At 42.2% G+C, this 22921-nt stretch overlaps 1 protein-coding gene across 6 annotated transcripts in view; it reads right to left on the reverse strand.

Moving 5' to 3' along the window:
* TIAM1 (TIAM Rac1 associated GEF 1) overlaps positions 1–22921 on the reverse strand; it is a 401703-nt gene that overhangs the window by 130385 nt on the left and 248397 nt on the right. For all 6 annotated transcript variants that reach the window (XM_058296149.1, XM_058296148.1, XM_058296153.1 and 3 more), the window contains one exon: positions 7023–7200. The gene's annotated coding sequence lies outside the window, so the exon portion shown is untranslated. The remainder of the gene's footprint in view (positions 1–7022; positions 7201–22921) is intronic.

Consider the following 22921-nt stretch of genomic DNA (forward strand, 5'->3'; position numbering starts at 1 on the left):
TTCTGAATTACAGATGAGGGGGAAAAAAAACAACCCAAAAACAAAAAAACAAAAACACCACCCCAAAAACACAAATAACTCAAGAGGTACATTAGGTATCCACCTTCCCTCCCAGCAGTGTTCTTGCTTCATTAGGACCCAACCACATTTCAAAATCAGTCAAGAATGGAAAAATGTAAGACGTAAGCCCAATCAACTCTTCCTAATAAACCAAAGCCAAAAGGGAAAAGAGCTTTTGCCTTTTAATTCCACAGTATTGTGAAGACCCTGGTGGGGGAGCTGGGGGTGGGGAAAGATGGGCAAAGCAAAATAGAAACCCGCCCCCCACTTGGCATTAGACTAATAGGTTTATTTCTGGGAGCAAATCCAACCGAAGAACATTAATCTGGTACAGAGTGCCTTGCAAACAGAAATTCACATTGTGAAGCCACTAAATGTGCTCTGGCCTTTTGGAGCTACCCAGGTAAATTCACATCCCAACTTGACAAAGACATTTTTTCAGTCTCTCTCACTGATCTGATGACACAATTCTGTTATCCATTTGTGGGAAACAGAAAACTCTTCGAAGCTTGACAACTGTGACTCTCATCAGCAGCTTCTCCTTGCTCCATAATGAGTCTCTGTGTACCACTTCAAATTGTATGAAACTGGTTGGAAAGGGAAGATGAAAAATATAGTAGCTGGGCATATCCATGGGCTGATTTTTTTAGCCACCTACAGAGTCTTTCATTCACAAACTATGTGCCGGGTGCTGTTTTAGAAGCCAGAAATATAGCAGTGAATGAAAAGATGCATTCCCTACTCTCATGGAACAAACATTCTAGTCAGCAAAGGCACCTGAGAAACAAAATTGCAAAGACATATCTAGCACCTTGGGAATGGGGAGTGAAATTACTCTGCCCACTGCAAAGAATTTGAAAAGCCCTGGAAGATAACTTACCTCCACAATGATCAGTAGTCACTCTACAATCCTAAAATACTATGTAAAATTTCATTAGCATAATCTTTTCCAAAATGAAATTTGTGGCAATAGGAAGGGGAAACCACCATATAAATTTCTAATGAGTTCAGAGACAACTCATACAGACACCAGATGTTAAGCTATTCACATTCCGGAATATTCCCAACAGGTCACACATCATAGGCATCTCAGTGGGAATTTCCCAAGAATCTCCTTTTTCATAGTAGTAAGTATATTTCAAAGCAATATGTTCACATTTCTCTGGTATCTTTAAGTAACAAAAAAAAAATTATAAACTGGAACTCAATCTGGGGAAAAATTTAAAGGTCAACTACCTATGCATAAGGACCTATGTTATCTGAATTCCTCCTAACAGTAGCATGTGTTACATTTTTTAAGTTAAAAAAAATTTTAAGCAACATAAGCATTTTAATAATGCTAAAGGTCATGACTGATATTTTTAGTGATTTTTTTTTTTGAGTTACCGGAGCTCAACCACTGAGCCACAATGGCTTCTCTGAGTTGGCTTTCTCCGCTCTTTTGCTTGTTGTTTGTTTTTGTCTCTTCAGGAGGCACCAGGAACTGAACCCGGGACCTCCCATGTGGGAGGTGGGCCCTCAACTTGAGCCACATCCACTCCCCTCGTGATTTTTAAAAATATAAATAAATGAAGTGCAAGAAAAGGCAAAACTGTCACCTCAGATATGCTAGGATTTGCCTCCTCTATCACATATATCAAAAGTTTGCCAATAGAAATTGACAGGCATATTTTCCACAACAAATTTCTGGTTAGGCTTATTTCTGCCAAAAGAAAACAAATCAAGTTAAAAGCCTCAGGAGAGGTTTTCTAAAGGAAATGGCCCCCAACTTCAAGAATTACCGCCCTCCATGCATCACACTGACAGTTCTGTTGTATTCATAACATTTTCAGCAGCAAGATTCTTTTCAGCCAGGTGAGGTAGGAAAGAAGCTACTTCTATCTTCAGAACTAGAATTTAGAGATGAATGCCAAAATCTCCCAAATCCTACCAAGAGAAATTCTCAGGAGATGACTTAGCAGAGTTATTAGCAAGAAGTTTAAAACAGAGTTTCCTTACTTTACTTTAAAAATACATTTACCTTGTAAGTTAGTTTCTGGGGACTCCTGAAGCCTTTCCTGAAAAGCCCATAAGAACCACAGAGGCCCATGTGGAGGCCTCAGAAATGGCATAAGTATGCAAAATTGTACACTGAATACAAGAGGCAAGTCTTGAGCGAATTAAAAAGCTACTACCTGAGGACTCTGAAAAATAAGCAAAAGTAGGTGGACAAGGAAGGGAGTCAAAACTTGAAGACGCACTCAGAAGGGCGAGTTCCCATTTTGTTTTGTTTTTTTTCCTTTCTACTCCTCTCTCAGCCTTGCACCAAGGCCAAGCACCCACTGGAGCTGTGGCACAGGTAGTAAAAACTCTGCGACAGGGCCTGTCTCCATGACAGACCGACAGACCTGAGGAACCCAGGAGAATGAGGAGGGGTCTTGGTGAAAAGAGAGCAGGAGGAGAATACAGGTTTCCAGCTCACACCCTCAAATGCACATGTGTGAGACCAACGCAAAGAAGATAACAGAGGCTTGGAGAATTGACACAGTAGAAATCACAACCCAACTCCCAGATTAACCACTGAGGGACACCTGTATGGTACAAACCCAATGCAGCACAGCACATGCTTTGGAACTGGACCCACCACCACCAAAGGTGAACTAGAACTTGCAGTTGGAACCTAATCGGATTGACGCCTACTAAAACAATAGCAAAGAAAAATCACCATTCTCCAGAGGATTTTGAAGGACCTAGAGTCTCACAACTTAATATCAAAATGCCCACAGAACACATTCCAAAGAACCAGGAAAACATAACCAATTCCCAGGTTAAAATAAAACAGATGTAACTCAAATGGTTGAGCACCTGCTGCCCAAGTACAAAGTCCCGGGTTTAATCACCGGTACCTGTTAAAAACAAAACAAACAAATAAAGAAGCCATCCATCACTGGGGAGCAGATTTAGCCCAGTGGTTTAGCGCCTGCTTCCCATGTATGAGGTCCTGGGTTCAAACCCCAGTACCTCCTAAGAAAACAAACAAACAAAAAAACAATCAGTGCTAACTCCGAGGTGACCCAGGTGTTGGAATTATTCAGGAACCCTTTAAAAGCAGCTATTTTTAATGGTTCCATGAGGTAAGGGAAACAGTCTTGAAACTCTCTTGAAATAAATGAAAAACTTAATTGAGTGCAACATCGATGCAAGAGCTTTAATAACATCTCTTATTCTTAAGAGAACATCTCTTATTATCATACCTGGGTAGAAAAACAACACAGAAAGAAGGAAAGGTAAAACTAGTATGATTCATCAACTACCAACTGATGATGCAACTGGAAAATGACCTTATACGGAAGGTTCAATGCGGATCGGCAGAATATCCATGTCTACATAAAATACCATGACTTTAAAACGCTGTTTGACCTAAAGTAAGGGGGAAATGGAAAGGAGAAATGAGTTTATATGGCTACGAGTTTCTAAAAAAGAGTCTGGAGGCTGGCAGAAGGATTGCCCTCATGCACAACTGAGCAGAGTCAGAGAGACAGATAAAGCAGATACAACCCCCAGATATTGGTTCCTGTGAGGGCTAAAGAGACCCAAGGGAGTTATGGTCATGGCCGATGGGGTTAACTACCAGGGCAGATGGCCCCTCTTTGGAAATGGTGTTTATGTGTGATGAATCTGGACTCAGATGGGATCTCCCTTCATAAGACTTTCATGCTAATGTGCTGGAGGTGCAGTTAATGTTGGGGTTTAAGATATATTTAGGGGATTTGAATCTCTGGACTGACAATGTGATAGCCAGGTCCTGAGCCTCAACAGACTCCAGCACCTACAATCTGATCTATTGGACTTACCACACTCAGCTAAGATGGAGTTGAAGAAGGACAACCACCACACCATGGAGCCTAGAGTGATTACAACTGAAAATGGGAGGATTGCATCCAGCATCCATGTGGAATCTGAGCCTCCTCTTGACATAGAGGTGCAATGGACACAACCAATCCAATGTCCACATAGAAGAGGTGGCATTGGATTGGGAAAAGTGGACATGGTGGACGATGGGTATGGGGAAAGGCAGGAAGAGATGAGAGGTGGAGGGGTCTTTGGGACATGGAGCTGCCCTGGATGGTGCTTCAGAGGTAATCACCGGACATTGTAAATCCTCACAGGGCCCACTGGATGGAATGGAGGAGAGTATGGGCCATGATGTGGACCATTGACTATGAGGTGCAGAGGTACCCAAAGATGTACTTACCAAATCCAATGGATGTGTCATGATGATGGGAACGAGTGTTGTTGGGGGGGGAGAGGGGGGGTGGGGGGTGGGGCTGAATGGGACCTCACATATATATTTTTAATGTAATATTATTACAAAGTCAATAAAAAAAAAAAGAATAATGTTAAAAAAAAAAAACTAGTATGATTCAAGATAAAATATGTAAGCTGCATTTTTTAACTCACTCTGATGTCATACTGTCTTAGTACTGTATGAGAAAATACTCCAGTTAATAGAAGCCCACCTCAAGGACAAAGTATCTGGGTGGAGAGAACAAAGAAAAACACCCTGAAGCCACCAATGTTCAGAGGAGAAAAGAGAAAGGGAAAGGAGACACAGGGAAACTAAGGGACTCAGGGAACTAAGGAGGTTACAATAATCTTTTATGGTTTAGCTGGTTTAATTCCCTAGATGAAACCAGTAGTTCAAACAGTAATAGGAGCAGACAGCCAGATATGCCAACCTTTTAGCTGACCTGGAGAACTCCTTAAGATCAACTCCTAACCTTGTGAATCAGCCTGCCAGTGTTTGCTTTACGCAGGTTATCAAAAAGATAACTCTACCACTGGGGTCAAATATCACTGGAGCAAAACTCTGTAATCTCAGGAAGTAAAAACTTACATTTAAAATGCATACTCAAGATACTAGACTTGCATAGGTTGAAAGTTTCTTTAAGACTATTAATAAGTACTTAATTCACAAATATACAAGATAGATCTGGTGTAAGAATTTTAAAAGATACTATTCTGGAGAGAGTGACTATGGGTGATTTTTTTTTTAATCTATTAATTTATTTATAATAAGAGCAGTTGTCTGCTCTCTGTGTCCATTCGCTGTGTGTTCTTCTATGTCTGCTTATAATCTTGCCAGCGGCACCAGGAATCTGCGTCTCTTTTTTGTGCGTCATCTTGCTGCATCAGCTCTCTGTGTGTGCAGCATCACTCCTGGGCAGTCTGCACTTTTTTCACATGGGGTGGCTCTCCTTACGGGGTGCACTCCTGCACGTGCGGCTTCCCTACGTGGGGGACACCGCTGTGTGGCACAGCACTCCTTGCGCGCATCAGCACTGCATGTGGGCCAGCTCCACATGGGTCAGGAGGTCCTGGGTTTGAACCCTGGACCTCCCATGTGGTAGGCAGATGCTCTATCAGGTGAGCTAAATTCGCTTCCCCCACGGGTGATTTTGATTTTCATAATTTTTTTTTTCAATTTTCTAAATTTTCTATAGTAAATGTGAAATCGATTTTAAGAAAAAAAAATCGTTAAAACTTGTTAACATGTTTGAAAACAAGTTTTTTGGGGGTTTGTTTTGTTTTGTTTTGGGGGGTGTATAATTGAAGAGGTGAGAATACGCATACTATGCTGCCAGCTACAATAAAAAGACACCAAACTAAAACTTAAAACAGATGGCTTGGGAAAATTCCCTAAGGTAAAGAAAATACTATCCTGCTTGGATGTATTCACTCTTTACCTCTAAGTTCCAATGACACTTTGCTGGGACTTCTTACATTGTTCCTGTGACAAGGTTATTTGTACACTGGTATACTTATTTTGCATGTACCTCTCCCTATTTTATTAGGATATCCAGATGGCAAGGATCATGTTTACTTGTCGTTAAATTTGCCACTTAAATATACTAAAGTTTTAGTAGCTCTTCTGACTAGGAATGTCAGGGCTGAGAGTGCCTTATCACAAAGGTACTTCAAATACATAAAACATTAGATCACATTGGTTTGTCCAAGTTGACCCAATTCCTATCATATTCAAACTAAAAGTTAACTGTTAAAACATGGTTTTCTCTGTCCTAGGTAAGGGTATCTTGAAAATCCGACCATAAAGCATTTTATGATGTATATAAATTACAGTTATTAGTAATATAATTTTTCACTCCCCTGAGATATTTTAAAACTTATTAAAATAAACATAACCATTACCCTTCCATGACTTGAAAACAGACCTCCGAAACTGCCGGAGAAAGGATAAAATGTATCTATTTCAAAGTTAAATTTGAAGCGAAAATCACAAGACAACAGATTGCAAATTTAAAATTAGATTCTAGTGGGAGGTCTTGGTTTCAAGCCTGTTCTTTCTCTACTGGAGGTTGAGCTTGAAGACAGGAGGGGGGGTGAAAAGAGCTAAGATTAAACTGAGAGCATGTTCTGAAAGTTTTTCATAAATCTTTACAAACCAATGAAAACAGTTTTGCCAAGTCACATACACACACAAACACCCCTCACACAAAAGACTAAACAGGAAAGTTTTGCAACAAGTAAAAGATATCTTTGATTTAGAAAAGATTATTTTGATTTTGTTTATTTTTGCCTTTTAAAGACTATCCAAAGCAGAAACAAAATGTATCATTGTTTTGAAGTAGGTTTTGAAGCTAGGTTTGCCCTTTTCAAACATAATCCCATACAGAGGTGGTGAATCTCAGGGATAAATTTAAAAGCTCCTGAGGGCAATTTACAGAGAGGAAAAAAGATTTAAGTACCTATTTTTCCTCTTCTTTTTTTTTCAATTTTAAATTAGTACTTTTGAAAGAGGGTGGAGCCCTAATCCAAAGTAATTCCAAATTCTTTTTCCCACAAGCTACATACAACAATAGCAATTCCAGTTATAATAAAATATATTTGTCCCTCCATGTCGGAAGCATTTTCATTAATTCACATATACATATATAAGCTCAAATATACATGCACAAACCTACCTTAAAAGGCAACAGTGGTCCCCAGCCCAACTTGCCCCAAAAGCGCTGTGGCATTTAGATATCGAGATTGGGCATGACGTCAGGATGAACAGTGGTGAGAGCTGGGGAGTCAGTTAGCACCTGCTCCATTGGGCCACCATCACCGTCTCATCTGAGTCTGTGAGAATGGGCCGAAAGTCTGGAGAAGGAAGGACAGAAGAAGAGACAGGAAATAGTTAGCCGAACGGAGGAAAGGGGCATTTTCAGTCAAGCCCAATTTCATCAATTCTCCAAGACCAGCTTTGTGTGAAATATCAACCCCCAAATCAAGCAATGCAACACTCAGCTACAGTATTAAAATTATGTGCTTGATGGAAAAATACATATAAAATATTTATATTTGTGGTAATAAATAGCTCTACAAACTAAACTATTTTATTCATTTTACTATTATCGCTATAGATTAAGGTATTGGATAACAGAAACTCATTATTGCAGACTGATTTCCATCAAACCCTCTAATCTTAAAATGGTCTCAAAACACAGAGAAAAATGACAGAAAACAAGTGAGGCTCCGTTATTCTCAAAGTAGACTCATATGTATAACTGAAGTTGAAAAAAAATGCTAAAGGACAATAACTTAAAAGGCCAAATGCATTGATCTTCTAACCATATACATGTTTCCTTAAACTGGCATACTCAAATTCAGAGGAAACGCACGAAAAATACTCAGAGGAAAGAACTTAAGCAAAATATCCAAACTGTTTCTTAGCAGAGAAAATAAATTCACAAAAATAGCTCTAGGAATATGAAGTAGTCTCAGTCTTTAAAAAAAATAAAAAAATAAAAAAGCTTCATTTAAAAAGCCTGCCTTCTGAGGTGTAATTACAAATACTGAAAAAGGAGAATGGCCCGAAGGTTTCCCTGGGGCTGTTATACCTTATTACCTCCCTAGTGGAAGTTCTTCTGCCAGCTGCCCACTGCCTCCACCCATTGCCTGCGGTTTCAGCAAGGTGGGAAGCTGAGATGACAAATAGTTTTTGCAGGAACACTGAGAAAATTGCCTGTTTTGTGGAAGAGACTGCAAACAGGCAGTAAATAAATATATACAACCATACAGGACAGAACCATTAATGAAGCTACTGTTCTTCCTTTTTTGGGAAAAGGTGGTATTTAATGCTGAAGTTAGTGATTCATGCTTGCCAGGCAAGGAGCATGAGTTCTCATCAATACCCCATTATTATCCCACAACCCATGCCCTTTCCCTTTCCATCCTTCCCCCCATTGCTATCCTGTTCCTTGGCATCCTCCTTAAACTGCTCTCTGCAAATTTTCAAATTTTCAAAGCAGTTCCTGAATTGCTTAGGAACTGGCAGAAATTAATAAGCAACAACCCATTTATATTGAAATGGACTCATTACAGTGCCAGCTGCCAATAATTTGCAAGGCTGAATTCTTGCTGGCAAACGGGCCTGCAGGCAGTCGACTGTCCTTCCACCTGCACAATGGAGGCTGATAATGCATTTTTTATACTTGAAAAAAAACTCTACCAGAACTAAAATTTTTCCCTATCTATATTCTTCTAATTTCTGAGCAGAAAAACTATATGGGGAGGGAGGTAAAAGTTATAGCACATTATTTATAAACTAAGCAGAAAAAAAAAACAACAAACCTGAACCTATTTGGTTTAATTTTTTTCTACTTTTGATAGACAAAAATGTCATTAGCTGTGACTGTGGCTATGCAATTATTCTATAATACAGACTAATGAAACTGCCCCTCGCCCACATTTGTTCCCTTGCAATCATCAGATATACTAAGGCTTCAAGGTGCCAACAACTACTTGCTCTGTACCTAAGTGATTTTATATTGTGGTCATGTGATTTTATGCCACGGCAAGTCAAAAGCTACCACTAAAAGTCAGGGTTTGGGGAGGGTCCCCCAAAACTACAAATAATTTTATTTCACTGGGATGTGGCTATGCACCTGGGATTTCCAGCCAGGTGGAATTTCCAGCCTGGAGTCGCACTAGGCAGGTCAAATCCTGGCTCTGCCTTCTATCACTGGGGTGATTTGGAGCAAATTCTAAACACCAGCTTACCCCACTGCAAATGGGGTAATAAGCCATTGGATCGTCATGAGAATTAAATAAGTTATTTTATATGATTAGCTTAGTACCCAGGCCGTAATCGGTTCTCAATAAATGTTAGCGATTATCTCCACCATCATTTCACACTTTCGAACCATAAGGAGGATGCCATGAGAAGAGTTGTAGTGTGGAGGCCTCCTTGGCAATATGGTACCCAAACGGTGTCTACTCAGTGAAACTGCATCTATGTTACAAGTTGGATGAAGCCCGTCACCTTAAGTCCATTGGAGAACAATATGAGAAAGTACTTAATCCAGCTGGAAAATGTGATCTCCTGACTTTGCCACTGCTCACGTCCAAACTCCAACCGTGCCGGTGAATCCGGCAGTACCAGTCTACCTGCTTATATGACATTAAGATGCTCCCTCAAGAAGTGAACGCTGAATGTACCACGTTTCTCTACCTCACTCTGATTCACCCTCAACTCACACAGAAAATTTCTGTGTCAGGTATCAAATAACCGGTTTTCACAGGGAAGTGTGTATGTTGGAGGTGGGGAAGGTATTACCAAATCAACCTGAGGCTTCCAATGGCTAAGAAATCCACTGCTCAAACCCTTTTGTCTGTTTAAAATGAAAATATGACAAGTGTCAGGAATACTGTGTCCCTGGCATTACATCCATGGCCTTTCCTAAAGAGTCTATTAGATCAGAACTCTCTACCATGAAAAAAACAAAAACAAAGACCAAAAAACCCACAAAAACATAAGAGGCATCCTATTATTTTTAAGTCCTCGCAAGGTCCTGGAATCTAAGTTTTATAGAGAAAAAGGTATTGTACTTTCCCTCCAAAGACCCAGGTACAACTAAGAGGCTCTAATCCTTACTAAAGGTAGTCGTGAGCAAGTAAATTGTCCATTATGAAATTCCCCAGGAAAAAGGAAGATGTAATATTATCTACCTTACCTAACACCTAGCTGAAAAAGTTGTTAAAAGAAATTAAGAGAATCAACGTGAAACACTGTAAACTATTTAATGCTATATACATATGCTTTCTGCTTATCACGCCTGAGTGCCCCAAAATGTTCAATAATTGGTCAGTGAATAAGACTCAGGAAGTTTCCTCTTACCCTGAACTTTAAAAAAGGGAGGTGGGCACAAAAGTTTGAACAAGCCAGAATCCTGAATGTTTATTTTATAAGAAATAAAATTTAAGTTCTAGTATTCATACTTAGCCCAACATCAGTATTAACTAGACGGAAGGATAGGCAGATGGATAGATTGATGGACAGATGGATGGATGGATTTGGGAAATTTTCCCAAATTTTTTAATGGTGGTCAAGGTGAAAGGAAACAGCCATTTTCATTAGTCATTTTATTTACCTATTTTTTAACCTCTACTTTATTGAATGAAGAATTCAGGAGTGACCTCCAAGAATATACAGTCTAACATAGAGTAAGTTACTCCTGGGAAAAGAAACACAAAGGTTGAGACAAAGTGAAGGGAGCGAATGAAAGTAAGAATGCATATGACACTGAGCTACACATCTCACTCAAGCTAGCAGTAAGCTTTGTAAGAGCCAACTCAAATAGGGAAAGCATGGCGGTTGTAAAATTCACCACATTCAAATCAATTGCTCTGAAGAAGGCCAAGTGTTCTGGGTCCTAAGGCCAGGCAAGAATTTCCGCTAGTGGTCCTGAGGTCACTGTGACAGGATGAGTAATATTCTGGACTATGTTGTTACACATGGGCTCAGTGGCAAATGTCATACAATGGCTCTTATTTTTATAGTAACTGTTAAGTAAACAAACACATGCAGGGACAGCCGTTCTGCAGAAGAATGGCACTGCTGAAGAACAGAGAGGCTGTGCCTCCTCCAGGAGCTCCTCTGACCACTGTCTTCTCTCCACCGTGGGTTGGATCACCTACAGGGGGAGTGAGCTTGAGATGGGGTTCTCTGGCTCACACCAGGGTGGGGCTGGACCATGCTGCCAGGTGACCACACCTGCCATGTGCTGTAAAGGGACCGTTCCACCAGGGATGTGCTCATAGGGCTTTTGCAAATGCTGAGATCGCAACAAGGACCCATGCTCAAAGACGAGGGCCCCACCCTCCCTTGGATCTCTGGCAGGACCCGGATGCTGTGAGAACTTTCTCGGCTCTCCAATTCCTACTCCATAAAGCATGGATGCAATGGCTTTAGCCTGACCATCTTTTTAAGACAGGTATAAACAGATACTCAAACGATCAGATAAAATCCCCCGAAGTTTCCACATCTACACACTGCCCTAGTTTTGAGCAATGCTACTTCTGAGCATACCCAAACGTATCCCAAGGTAACTAAGTAAGGAAACAGGTTTACAGAATCAATATTTTTAAGCCTGCTCTGACTACCTACTAAAATAATTAGTTTTAGAGCAGTGGATCTTTGGCAATACTTAACCAACAGGTTCAGCTGGGACAGGCATTACCATATTTCTTAGGAGCCAAGTCAGTGCATTGCAAAAGGAAGGAGTATTTTCTACCCGACTCAGCGGGAACCACTATGTATCGAAGGCTTACTATCTGGCTGGCACTGTGTTAATGGCTTTAGGCCAAAATACTCATTGAAGTTTCCCAAAGTTCTTGGTGTTTATCATTTTCCAACGATAGTGAGACACCCCCAGCTGGCAAGTGCCAATGCACTACAACTCCGACACGCGACACGGCGTCATTCGCTGCAAAGCTCCCTCCTGGCTTCCTCTGAGGGAGCTGGAAACTGAGCGTCCCTAGCAAAGGGCTGCACTACACAGAGGCTGGCATACCCCACAGCCTGCCCCTAGAAGGGACGCAGAGGAGGCTCCAGTGTATCAAAATGAATTTAATAGCATTTTCAGGACAGATCACAAGAATCACATGATTTCTCAAAAAATCCAGCAGCATCATTCCCCTGTCTTCAGGCCATGAAGCTACTGAATGAATGAGAATTTCATCCTGCACCCCAAGAAGAGTGACCATGTAGTGGGAGAACATGGCTTGGGCTCACAGTTCTAAATTCTCTATTCCAGGTTTGAGCTGGATTAAACAAAAAACACACCAACGTCCTTGGAGGAAAGACGGGAGCATCTGCTCCCACACGAAAATGGCAGTGGAGCTGGAGGTAATCGACCAGTAATGCTGAAATCTGTGTTTTACTATTTCACCACCTTGTGGCTTAACGTAACAGGGTGTTCCCAGTGAGAGAACTAGGTTATCGAGGTGCTCACAGGAGCAAAGTGGGAGAGGACCGCGCTCTGTCGAAAGCACCTTCACACTTCCTGTGAGACATAAAAGAGGATAATCCTTAAACTGCACCCCAGAATCATCTTCTCAAGCATTAGTTTAGAAGATGTTTTAAAATAAAATCATGTTACCCAGCAACATGCCAAAATTGAGTCACCCAGGTCTTGTTACCTACGTGCCACTCCAGTGAGAACTGTAGAAGCTTCTGGGGCAGAGGAAGAAGCCACCATACCCTGAGATCGCAGGGCAGGATGAGTGTGGGTTAAGGAAGGAACCATTGTAGACAGAAGCTCTGGATTTGCAAGCCTGAAGTTGAGCCCTGAGACAGAATGCAGACACAGGAGGGGACAGCAAAGGTCCCCCAAGGAAAGAGGCTCCCAGACCCCACAGCTGCTGACTTCCCCCAAGACCTCCAAATCCACGCAAGTGATCAGAAGTACAACTAGCAATTTCTTTGATGGTCTCTGCCTGCAACAAGCCTTGGCCTCCCATTTAAGCCGTTCTCTTACCGTCTGAAGCCGAGAGGGAAGTCTTCCAGCTAAAAATGTAGTCAAGGGGGCACGGGATACTTCCTCCATCAGGACGCAGAGTGGGACGAGGCCCGGATGCACGGCCTTCACGAGTGTGCTCACTCCCCTCACCACCCTACAAGCCACGGGTCCTTGTCACAGAGCTGCTTTCCCACACAGTACTCTGTGTGGGCACTCAGTGAATCGGGGCAGGGCTCCCGGCAGGTGAGGCCGCAACACCCAATGGCCCGTGTGGCAAGCGTGGCTGTTGGCAACGAGGCCTGGGACAACCTGCTTCTTAGAGGACAGAGAGAATGTTACAAAATCCTCTGGAGAAGTCATCGGGCAGGGCCACCTCCAAGCCGCTTTCTTGGCCACTCACACTCTGGGCCTTGAGGAACTATCTGGAAAGAAGCACTCCCTGCATGGGCCTCCTACTTCCTCTTTGGTTCTGTGGCTGCTGTTGCTGTTCTGTTGGCAGGAAAGGGTGCATGAGGAGGCAGACTTCTTTAGGACTTCCTCCCCAATGCAAGAGCGGAGCTAGAAGAAAATGGTGCAAGAAGGATTTCAGAAATCCAGATAGGGAGAAGGTTGATTTTAAGGCGGTGGCATTGGAAATGGAGAGGAAGGGACAGATCCTAGAAATAACACATATACACATATATGAATATTTAATTCATAGTTTAATTTAATGACCAAATGTCCGTGGAGCAATTATGATAGCTGGAAAACCTAACTTTGCTATTTTAAAAGTGAACTCAGGGGAGCAGATGTGGCTCAAGTGATAAGGTCTCTGCCTACCATACGGGAGGACCCAGGTTCAATCCCTGGGACCTCCTAGTGAAAAAGAAGAAGAGAAAGCATGCCTGTGTGGTGAGCCAGTGCCCACGCAATGAGCCAAGTGTCTGCATGAGTGCCCGTGCAGTGAGCCAGTGCCCATGCAAATAAGTCACACAGCAAGAAGATGATGCTAACAAAAGAGAGACGAAGGGGAGGGTCAAAGTGAAGCGCTGCAGAGACCAGGAACTGACGTGGTGCAATTGACAGGGAACCTCTCTCCATATCAGAGGTCACCAGGATCAAATCCCTCTGAATCTTAAAGAAAGATGAGAAGAGAAGACAGGAAGAGAAATAGATACAGAAGATCACACAGAGGATGGACACAGACAGCAAAAACAGTAGGGCAGGGGAGGGGTAGGGGAAAAATAAATCTTAAAAAAAAAAAGTGAACTCACATGGAAATCCTGTCTTTTAAGGGGCTATTATAAATGTCAGTCTTGATGTGTCCAAGTGGCACAACCTGAGACAGGATTTTAATAAAAGACTAAAACATTACTTATCAAATCTTTCAGTGCAACAAAGAAGTTAAATAAATGCTTTTCTAAATTTGTAAAAGGAATCCCTCCCAAGGATTTTCAGAGGTGATTCTTTACCTTTAAGTGACCACTTTTCAAAGACATGAAATAGAGGCTCAAATTTGAAGATTCTGTTAGAGGCACCCTAAGACAGAGTAGCAAAACAAAACTTCACAGGCTGATACTTGCGAGTCATCCCAGGAATGTAGCTCAAAATGCTCACTTAGTCTCATTTTCGAAAACCCCTTTAAAGGCGATCACAGATTTTATTTGCAAATCACTTCAGAGGCTTTTTGCTGTTACACAATTCAGACGACAAGCTCTAAGAGGTAAAACATAATTTCTTATTTCACTGATTCTAACACATTGTTTACCTGTTAAAATCTCAGAAATTGGGATGTCTTACAGTCACAATGACATATCACTGCTTAATTGGCACCACTTTCTTTCTTAGTACATAAAGTGATGAATCTTACCATTTAAATCTATTAAAAATGGTTCTATTAACGACTGTCTAAATTTTGAGAATTATGTTTGGGTAAAGCAGAGTGTCTACTTAAGAGTTTTACTGATTGTTGCCCACTGAATTCAACTCAACCGACACTTATTGAGCACCTACTATATGTTGAGGATAAGGAAATAAGCAATACCTTATGATACCAACCATCTAGGAAATTTTACACACTTATCCACTATCGGAGAGTTGTAAATGCTAGCCTGGCATTATTAATAAAAAATAGTGGGAATAGATTGATCAATGGTACCAAGAAAAGCTTTCAATTGAACTAAAGGATTAAGAGGATTTGGCTTAGCTCATGGGGATTGGAGGAAACGGACAGGGATAGAAGGGCAAAAACAGGAAGGGCAAAAATTTCAGGAAAAAAAAAAGAATACAAACAAAGGCTCTGAGGAAGGAAAAAATCGTTAGCCCAATAATTGCTAGAGTCTAGAGCTGGAAGTGATGAGGCTGAAAATATGGGTTGGGTCTATGGATGCTACACAAAGGAATTTGGACAGTATTAGGTACAATGAAGTCTATTAATGTATTTCATCAAGGAGTTACAGGATCAAATCTATTGTTTCCCATGACCTTACCAATATCTTAGTAGAGAAAGAGATGGGCTGGCCTAATCTGGGAAAGTGAATACCCTGGGAATAATGGGAAAGGCAGGTGGAATCACCAGGACTTGGTAATTACATATACCCTGTGAGAAATGAGGGATGACAAAGAAGGCAGAGCCTACTTTCTAGATGGATAACTGAAAGAAAAGTGGAAGGTTATAAAAATGCCTCCATACTTAGGTTTAATGGAGGACCCAATTAAAAAATTTTATCCATGGGAGACTGGAATTCATGCTCCTACTTTTTATGGGTTGAATTGTGTCCCTGTAGAAGATACATATGTTCAAGTCCTAACCCCAGTCCCATGAATATGACTTCATTTGGAAATCAGGTCATTGAAGATGCAATCAGTTAAGATGATGTCAAACTGGTTTTGGGTGGGCCCTAATCTAACATGACTGGAGTCCTAATAAGGTGAAGGAAATCTGGACAAAAAGAAACAGATCACAGGAAGAGGCTCAGCTAAAGATGGAGACAGAGATCACAGTGATACATCTACAAGACAAGGAATACCAAGGATTGACAGCACCAGAAGCTACGAAGGGCAAGGAAGAAGTTTCCCACACAGACTTTTAAGGAAGCATGGGCCTGCCAACATCTTGATTTTGGACTTGTGGCTTCCAGAACTGTGAGATAATACATATCTGTTGTTCTAAGACACCTAGTTTGCAGCACTTTGTTACAGCAGCTCTAGCAAACTAAGACACTACTGAAACTTCAGTGTCCATTCCACAAGAAAAGGCCAGAACCAAGGAATCAGGTTTGGAACACAATAGCACAGCAATAGAAGAAAATGTACTCCCCAAAAACTTAGGACAGGAAGGATATCAGAAATAAGAAATAGCTATCAGCCAATTCTACTGTATGACTGAAGAATATTAAAAGACCACCGCTAATAACCAATAAGAGCCCAGAAGTTGAAAACATTATCTCAACCTCAACCTTTTATTAACTAAATGAATACATTTTGTAACAACAAATGGATGCAGCAGTATCAATGATTCAACACAAAAACCTCTGGTTTGACAGAATAAACTGAAAAAAGGACATCATATTTGAGTTTAGCCTCTAAAACTCTCTAGGTCAGCAGGACATACAGTAGACTCTTTATCCACACTGTGGGATCTGGCTTATTAATTTAAATAAGATCAGCTGCTGCAAGGCTCGTCTTTGGGAAATTGCACATATCATAGTGAAATGCATCTGGAAAACAAATCAGTGCACATCCAAGTGCCACTTCAAGCAAATGTAGCATTTAAGAATAATCACTTAACCTTTCTATGAGTGAGTAAAATGAGAAGTCAGTAGCTGCAAAACACCAAGCAAAACTCAGGTGATGCTCTGGATATGTTATGAGACCTTGCCTGGAAAGATGGGGGTGGGGCTCATGGCAAACGGTGGGGCAGACAGAAGGCAGGAAAAGACATGGAGCAACTATGGAGGCAGGTAACACAATTCAACCTTTCTGAGCATCCATTCTCTCTTTCAAATCTGGAAGTTTCTATATTATCTAGACCTGAAAAGAAGTCCATGTTTCTTTAACTTGCTCAAGAACCATCAGCAGTCTATTGAGCCTCTGTGAACTTCCCACTGCAGGGCCCTTTTTTTTTTTTCAGTAAGTACATGATTCAGTTAAGGCAAAAAGTCCCATTGAGCTCGACCCCAGGAAGGCAAGATGGAAGAACAACCAATTCTCACCTTAAATGCTGGTACAAGATCTTTCGGAATGAATAAACATTCATCCTAGCCAAATTACTCACTGGGAGAGAAAGAAAAGGAACAACGTGTAGTTGAAAATGGGATTTTTTTTTTAGGTAGAAGAAAAAAAATCAAACAGCAGATATGCCCCAACCTGAAGCCATAAGAGGATAATCAGCCTATTTCAACATGCAGTTCCTGGGAAATTGTAGGAATGTTTCGGAAACAGTGAGACATCAAATGGTAATGGACGGTGGTGAGGGTAGCGCAGCACTGGGAAAGTGACTGATCCCACTGAATTGCCCGCTTGGAAAAGTTGGGATGGGAAATTTCATCTTGTATATATACTACCACAATTTTTAAAAAGAGAGAGAGAGATTAAAGATGCAATAATGATCCTGTACTGTTGGATCCTGTTTCACTGCTGGAGGTGAAAATGACCAAAAGGATATTATTGGGATAGTTGAAAAACATGAAATATAGACTGTATGCATTATATCAACACTGAATTTCTTGAACTTGATAACTGTAAAGAATGAGTTACATAAGTGACTATCCTTGTTCTTAGGAACACACATGGAAGTATTAAGTGTTCAAGGAGCATGAGCTATACAACTTATTATCAAATTTTATAAAATACAAATAGATGACAGATGATTCATAGAATGCTATAATGAATGTTACAGAATGTTACAAAATGTTAAAAGCTTGTAAATCTGGGTATCTGGGGTAAGAGGTATATTAGTGTTCTGTTTTATTTAGATTTGTATTATGTTTGCAACTGTCGTCTAAGTTTGAAATTATTTCAAAATAAAAAGTTTAGCGGAAAAAAAAAGTAGAAGGAAAACATCAGACAACTATCAACCCCACCCTGAAGTCATTAGAGGATAATCAGCCTGTTTCAACATAAAGACAGTTCCTGCGAAGTCATGGGAACATTTCGGAAACAGTGATACATCAAAGTCCCTCTATAGAAAAACTGATACATAAAATTACAAAGCAAGTCTGTTTTTTTAATGCCAACAACCAGCTTAAAAGCTTGACATTCGTTGCCAGATAATATCTATGAGACCACACACAAAGCAAGGGAAACAGATACCGGGCCTGCCTTCTAAGAATTAATGAGCACAGTCTTGTCCAGTGAATTAGTATGCGAACTATTTTATGGGTATTCCCCATTTGACAAAATATTTTTGGACACGTCCACCCAAAACAATGACCAATTGCTCATTTATTTAATGAATGTATAACTTCTATAAATGAACTATTAATACTGTCCACCAAAATTATGCACATTATAAACATACCTGAGAATGTAAATGCATAAGATAAAAAGAAATCTAAATTCTGAAATTTCCTTCCCACACCCCAGTGAACCCATTTTTCACATCTGTCCAACATCGAAGACCCCTGCTCCAGGACCTAGAAGGCCAATCTGGAAACTAAGACAAAAATAAGAAAATGCAGCTTGTGGAAAACTTGTAGGAATACTTCATTCCTTGGCCCCAGCAAGAACACAGCTATTGACAATTCCTTCTTCCCTTCCCTGCTGTGTTTACTGCTGCACCTCTCCCCACCCGTGGCAGGTAGCCATGTCCTCCAGGGACAGGGCTGACAGGTAGGGTCTACAGACCTTGAGAGCTCTCCAACAGCAGAAAACATGCTATCTATGGTAAAAACTACCCCAAAATCTGTTTGTCATAATCCATCATTTTATTGGGTTTTTTTAACCTATTTATTGCAAAATTCCTCCACTTTCCCATCTATAGAACCTTTTTTTTTCATTGAAAAACATCAAATGAGTACCAAACTACCCCAGAACCTCAGGAAGGCAAAATACCATCCATCATTCAGGAGACCAGGTTCATAGACGTGCAGAAAATGTTGGGCTGATCTGACAATATCTGCTGAGAACACCCGCTTTCACGAGGGGCCATTAAATTAAGTGATGTTTTTACACCAAGAACAGTTAATAAATCCCTTCACCAGGAGTTAATGAAACAATGCCATCTGTAGAAAAAAAATGTTATAAGAAGTAAGGAGGGAAGTGGACTTGGCCCAGTGGTTAGGGCGTCCGTCTACCACATGGGAGGTCCCCGGTTCAAACCCCGGGGTGAACTCCTTGAACCATGTGGAACTGGCCCATGCGCAGTGCTGATACGCACAAGGAGTGCCGTGATGCCACACAGGGGTGTCCCCTGCATAGGGGAGCCCCACTTGCAAGGAGCGCGCCCTGTAAGGGGAACCGCCCAGTGCCAAAGAGTACAGCCTGCCCAGGAATGGTGCCGTACACACAGACAGCTGACACAACAAGATGACGCAACAAAAAGAAACATAGATTCCTGGCGCCACTGGTAAGGATAGAAGCGGTTACAGAAGAACACACAGGGAATGGACACAGAGAGCAGACAATTGGGGGGGGGGCGGGGGGAGAAATAAATAAATCTTAAAAAAAAGGAAGCATTTTTGTGACCCCCTCATCTCCACCCAGAACAGGGCAATACAATGTATTGTGACTGGCCAAGACACAGTAAGCAAAACACACACTTCCAACCAGAACAATCCTTTTCAATTGGGCAATCTCAGACACAGGAAAGTAGCCAAGAAATTCTGGTTATATAGCTTGGAAGAATGAAGGCTAAAAACAACAAGCAGAGATAAGTCATTTAAATCAATTTTTAAAATAATAACAAAGCTTGGGTCTTTGTAGATGGAAAAAAAATGGCTTTTGTCTTCCAGAAGAGATCCTCTTTCCAGCCAGTTTTCCAATCCAGAAAGCCACTGCTGAGAGAAGGAGCTCTTGCTTAGAGGTTAAAATACCTACGGTCTCTTGACAGGATCTGACCCTGCTGGTCTGCAGCCCTTTCGAAAACAAGTCCCTTCTTTTGGATTCCAGGTATTTCTGCTCTCTGACATTTTCACTCACCCCTAGCGTCTGTTCACAGCCCCCTACCTACCTCTCCATAGAGTACTTTTCTCCTGAACAAACTCTTCCTTCCATACTCTCATCTACCAAAATCTTGATCTTGGACACCAGTCCCCTCTTTCTAATCTCCTACTGGACCCTCCATATGGCTTTCCCGCTGATAGCTCAAATTTGACACGACAGCATTCAAGACCAAAGCCCTCCACACTTCCCATTTCTCCTGGAGGTCAGCATGATTTGCGAAAGTAACATCGACCTTGGAATCAGACAGACCTAGCCTTACTCGGCTACTCAATCTCTCTGTGATGTTGCACGAGCTACTTACAGGTCTATGCCCCAATTTGTCCATCGGCAAAATAGGAAGAGTGTCTGCCCTGCAGGTGTGCCCTGGGGACTAGGTGAGGCAAGCGTGGGAGAGCACCGTTTCTGGGCATTTAGCTGGAGCATGGTGAATGTTCATTTCTTTCTTTCCTCCTCCTCCTTCCTACCTTTTAGCCCCAAATTCCTACATCTTCTCCCAAAATACCTTCTCTATCCTGTCCTTCTCTTCCTATCCAAATCCTTCTAAATCAGGTCTCCTTGACTTCAATCCCCGTTGCTAATATTCCTCTCTTGGCTCCATCACTGTGTAGTCCACCCAATGCATACATCACTGCAAAAATAATCTACTTAATGCACATTCCACATGCACTTAATGTCCATAGAGAATGCTACCACTTCAATCCCTTCTCCATTAACTGAGGTACAAACTCCCGTGGCATAGACAGAGTAGAAAGCCTTGGAGGAATGGAGCATGTTTCAGAGAGTCTCTTTTAATCAAAGATTTACCCACAAGCTTAGGAAGGGCAGAGGAGTTGGGGCAGATTGATTATGGAGTAACATTTTAAATCTGCATTATTTTCTAAGATGAAATACTCATCTTCAAGAAAAAAGTGACACACGAGTGGCTAGAAGTTCATTCTCTTTTAACGTAGCGGTGTTTTCTTGGAAACTGTTGCAAAGCTCTGGTCTTCCAAGGTGTTCCTCATCACTTTTCCTTTCTGAATTCTCATAGCTACCAGTTATTTGATAAATCCATCCCCTCTGATAGGATCACAAGCCATGGGCAAAGGGACCAGTTTGCTACTTTCTGCTACAGGGTTTCAAGTCACAAGCTCCCCGAGTTCTCCAAGACCTAGCAGTGCCATCAACACTAGCCCAAGGAGGCAAAAGAATAAAACGTATTACCGCACAGCATACTTACAACAGAATAGTTGGCAATTGCTCCTGACCGACTCTCTGCCTGCCCAGAAGTCCATTCGACTGAGCCCTGAAACCGGGTCCATTCAGCGTTTTCCAGGGAGCTACAGGCTCCAGGGCATGGAGCAGTTGCTGGGGAGAAAGGCGCAGCTTCCAAGATACCATCTATCACCCACTTCTAGAGGACAACAGCCCCCCTCCAAGCTTACATCTCTTGGTAGCCCATATCAAAAGGTGGTGGCTGTCTCTGACTTTAACATATTTACAGATTGGAACACCTAGGGCTCACATCATTCCTCGGCTCCTGGTTCTTGAGTGCCCTGTTCATTATTCTTCAACCAGCCCCTACTTTTAATACCCCCCCACACACACTTCCCAATTACAAAGATCCTGGGTACATCCCGTGGCGACATCTCTGCTCTAAGCAGGGATCTGAAATCACCACCCTCTCCCACCTCTAAGCCAAGGCCTCAAGTGCACAGTGGGGTGGGGGCGGGAGGTGTCCCCAGCGAGGCCTCAATTCCCAGGCAGCTGGGCTCTAAGTTCAGCTTGAAAGCCCAGAAAGGGGGAGGAGGGTCCCGGCGATTGTTCACCAGCCTCCTACACGCTCCTCGTGACTAATGCCGGCACACCGGGAAAGCGTTTCCTCCCAGCTAGTTAGAACTGACAAGTCCACATTTAAACCAAACCAGTTCTCAGACGGCTCAAGACTCACTCCTCATCTCCCCCAAGCCTTTCCGGGAAAATTCACCTTGAGAGGAAACCAGCTGAGAGTTTTTAGGACTCCTTTCTAATTCTGCTTCTTCCAGGGGCCAGGGATGGTGCATTCCCCAGGGCTAAAACCAAGAGCCTACGTGGTGGGGAGGCAGCTGGTATTCATTTTTGAAGTACCAGGGTAACTTCCCAACGTGAGGTAAATCACTTCATTTCTCTCTATGGCATTCTCGCCCAAGAACATTCAGCATCTGAGAAAGTGTTTTAAAAATGATGGGCGTCACTAAAAAAGTTGCTGTTGGATATTTTGTGTCAAAGGGGGATAAAGGTGCCGTGTGCATGATACATTGTAGAGATTTTTTTTTCCAGTAGTGATTTCCCACTCAAAACAGCATCCACGAGAAGAGGGAGGGGGATTAATCAAGTGTATTCACTAAATGGAGCTTGATGATCAAAATCACACCAGCCTTCCGGTACTGCTGAGGCCTCACTCGTACGAGCACGGGGACATGGGGGACAGTGTGGCCTCAACGAATGTTGGCACCGGGGTGCCAGCTCTGGAACCGCCTGCTTCCTTCTGTTTCTCTCACTTCATAACCTCACCACTTGCAGGAACAGCCTGCCACCTGCGCTGTACCACCCAGCTTGCCCATGAAGGGAAAGAAGATCCTGGCGTTGTTTTTTCGTTGCAAAATCTTGCTTCAGTTATTGCTTTCAGACCTCGGGCTCAGTTCATCCCAAGCCAATTTGATTTCATGTGTGCTGAGCACCCCCACTCTAAGGGAGGTGCACAGGTCAAGATGCTAAGACAAGGAAGGCTCACTGCTCCTTGGAGAGCCTGAGGGGTCTTCCGAGTGGGAGCATGGAGGGAGGGAGGAGATAAAGATCCAGACAGCCCACGATAAGGCAGAAGAGCTGCTGCCACTCGCTGAGCTCAGCGTGCTACAGGGAGGGTGGGGCAAGGCTTAACGGACATCTTCGTACAAGACACCAGTGGTAGGGTTACC

Source organism: Dasypus novemcinctus, chromosome 4 (genome assembly GCF_030445035.2).
Source record: "Dasypus novemcinctus isolate mDasNov1 chromosome 4, mDasNov1.1.hap2, whole genome shotgun sequence".
In the NCBI taxonomy this organism is placed as follows: Eukaryota; Metazoa; Chordata; class Mammalia; order Cingulata; family Dasypodidae; genus Dasypus; species Dasypus novemcinctus.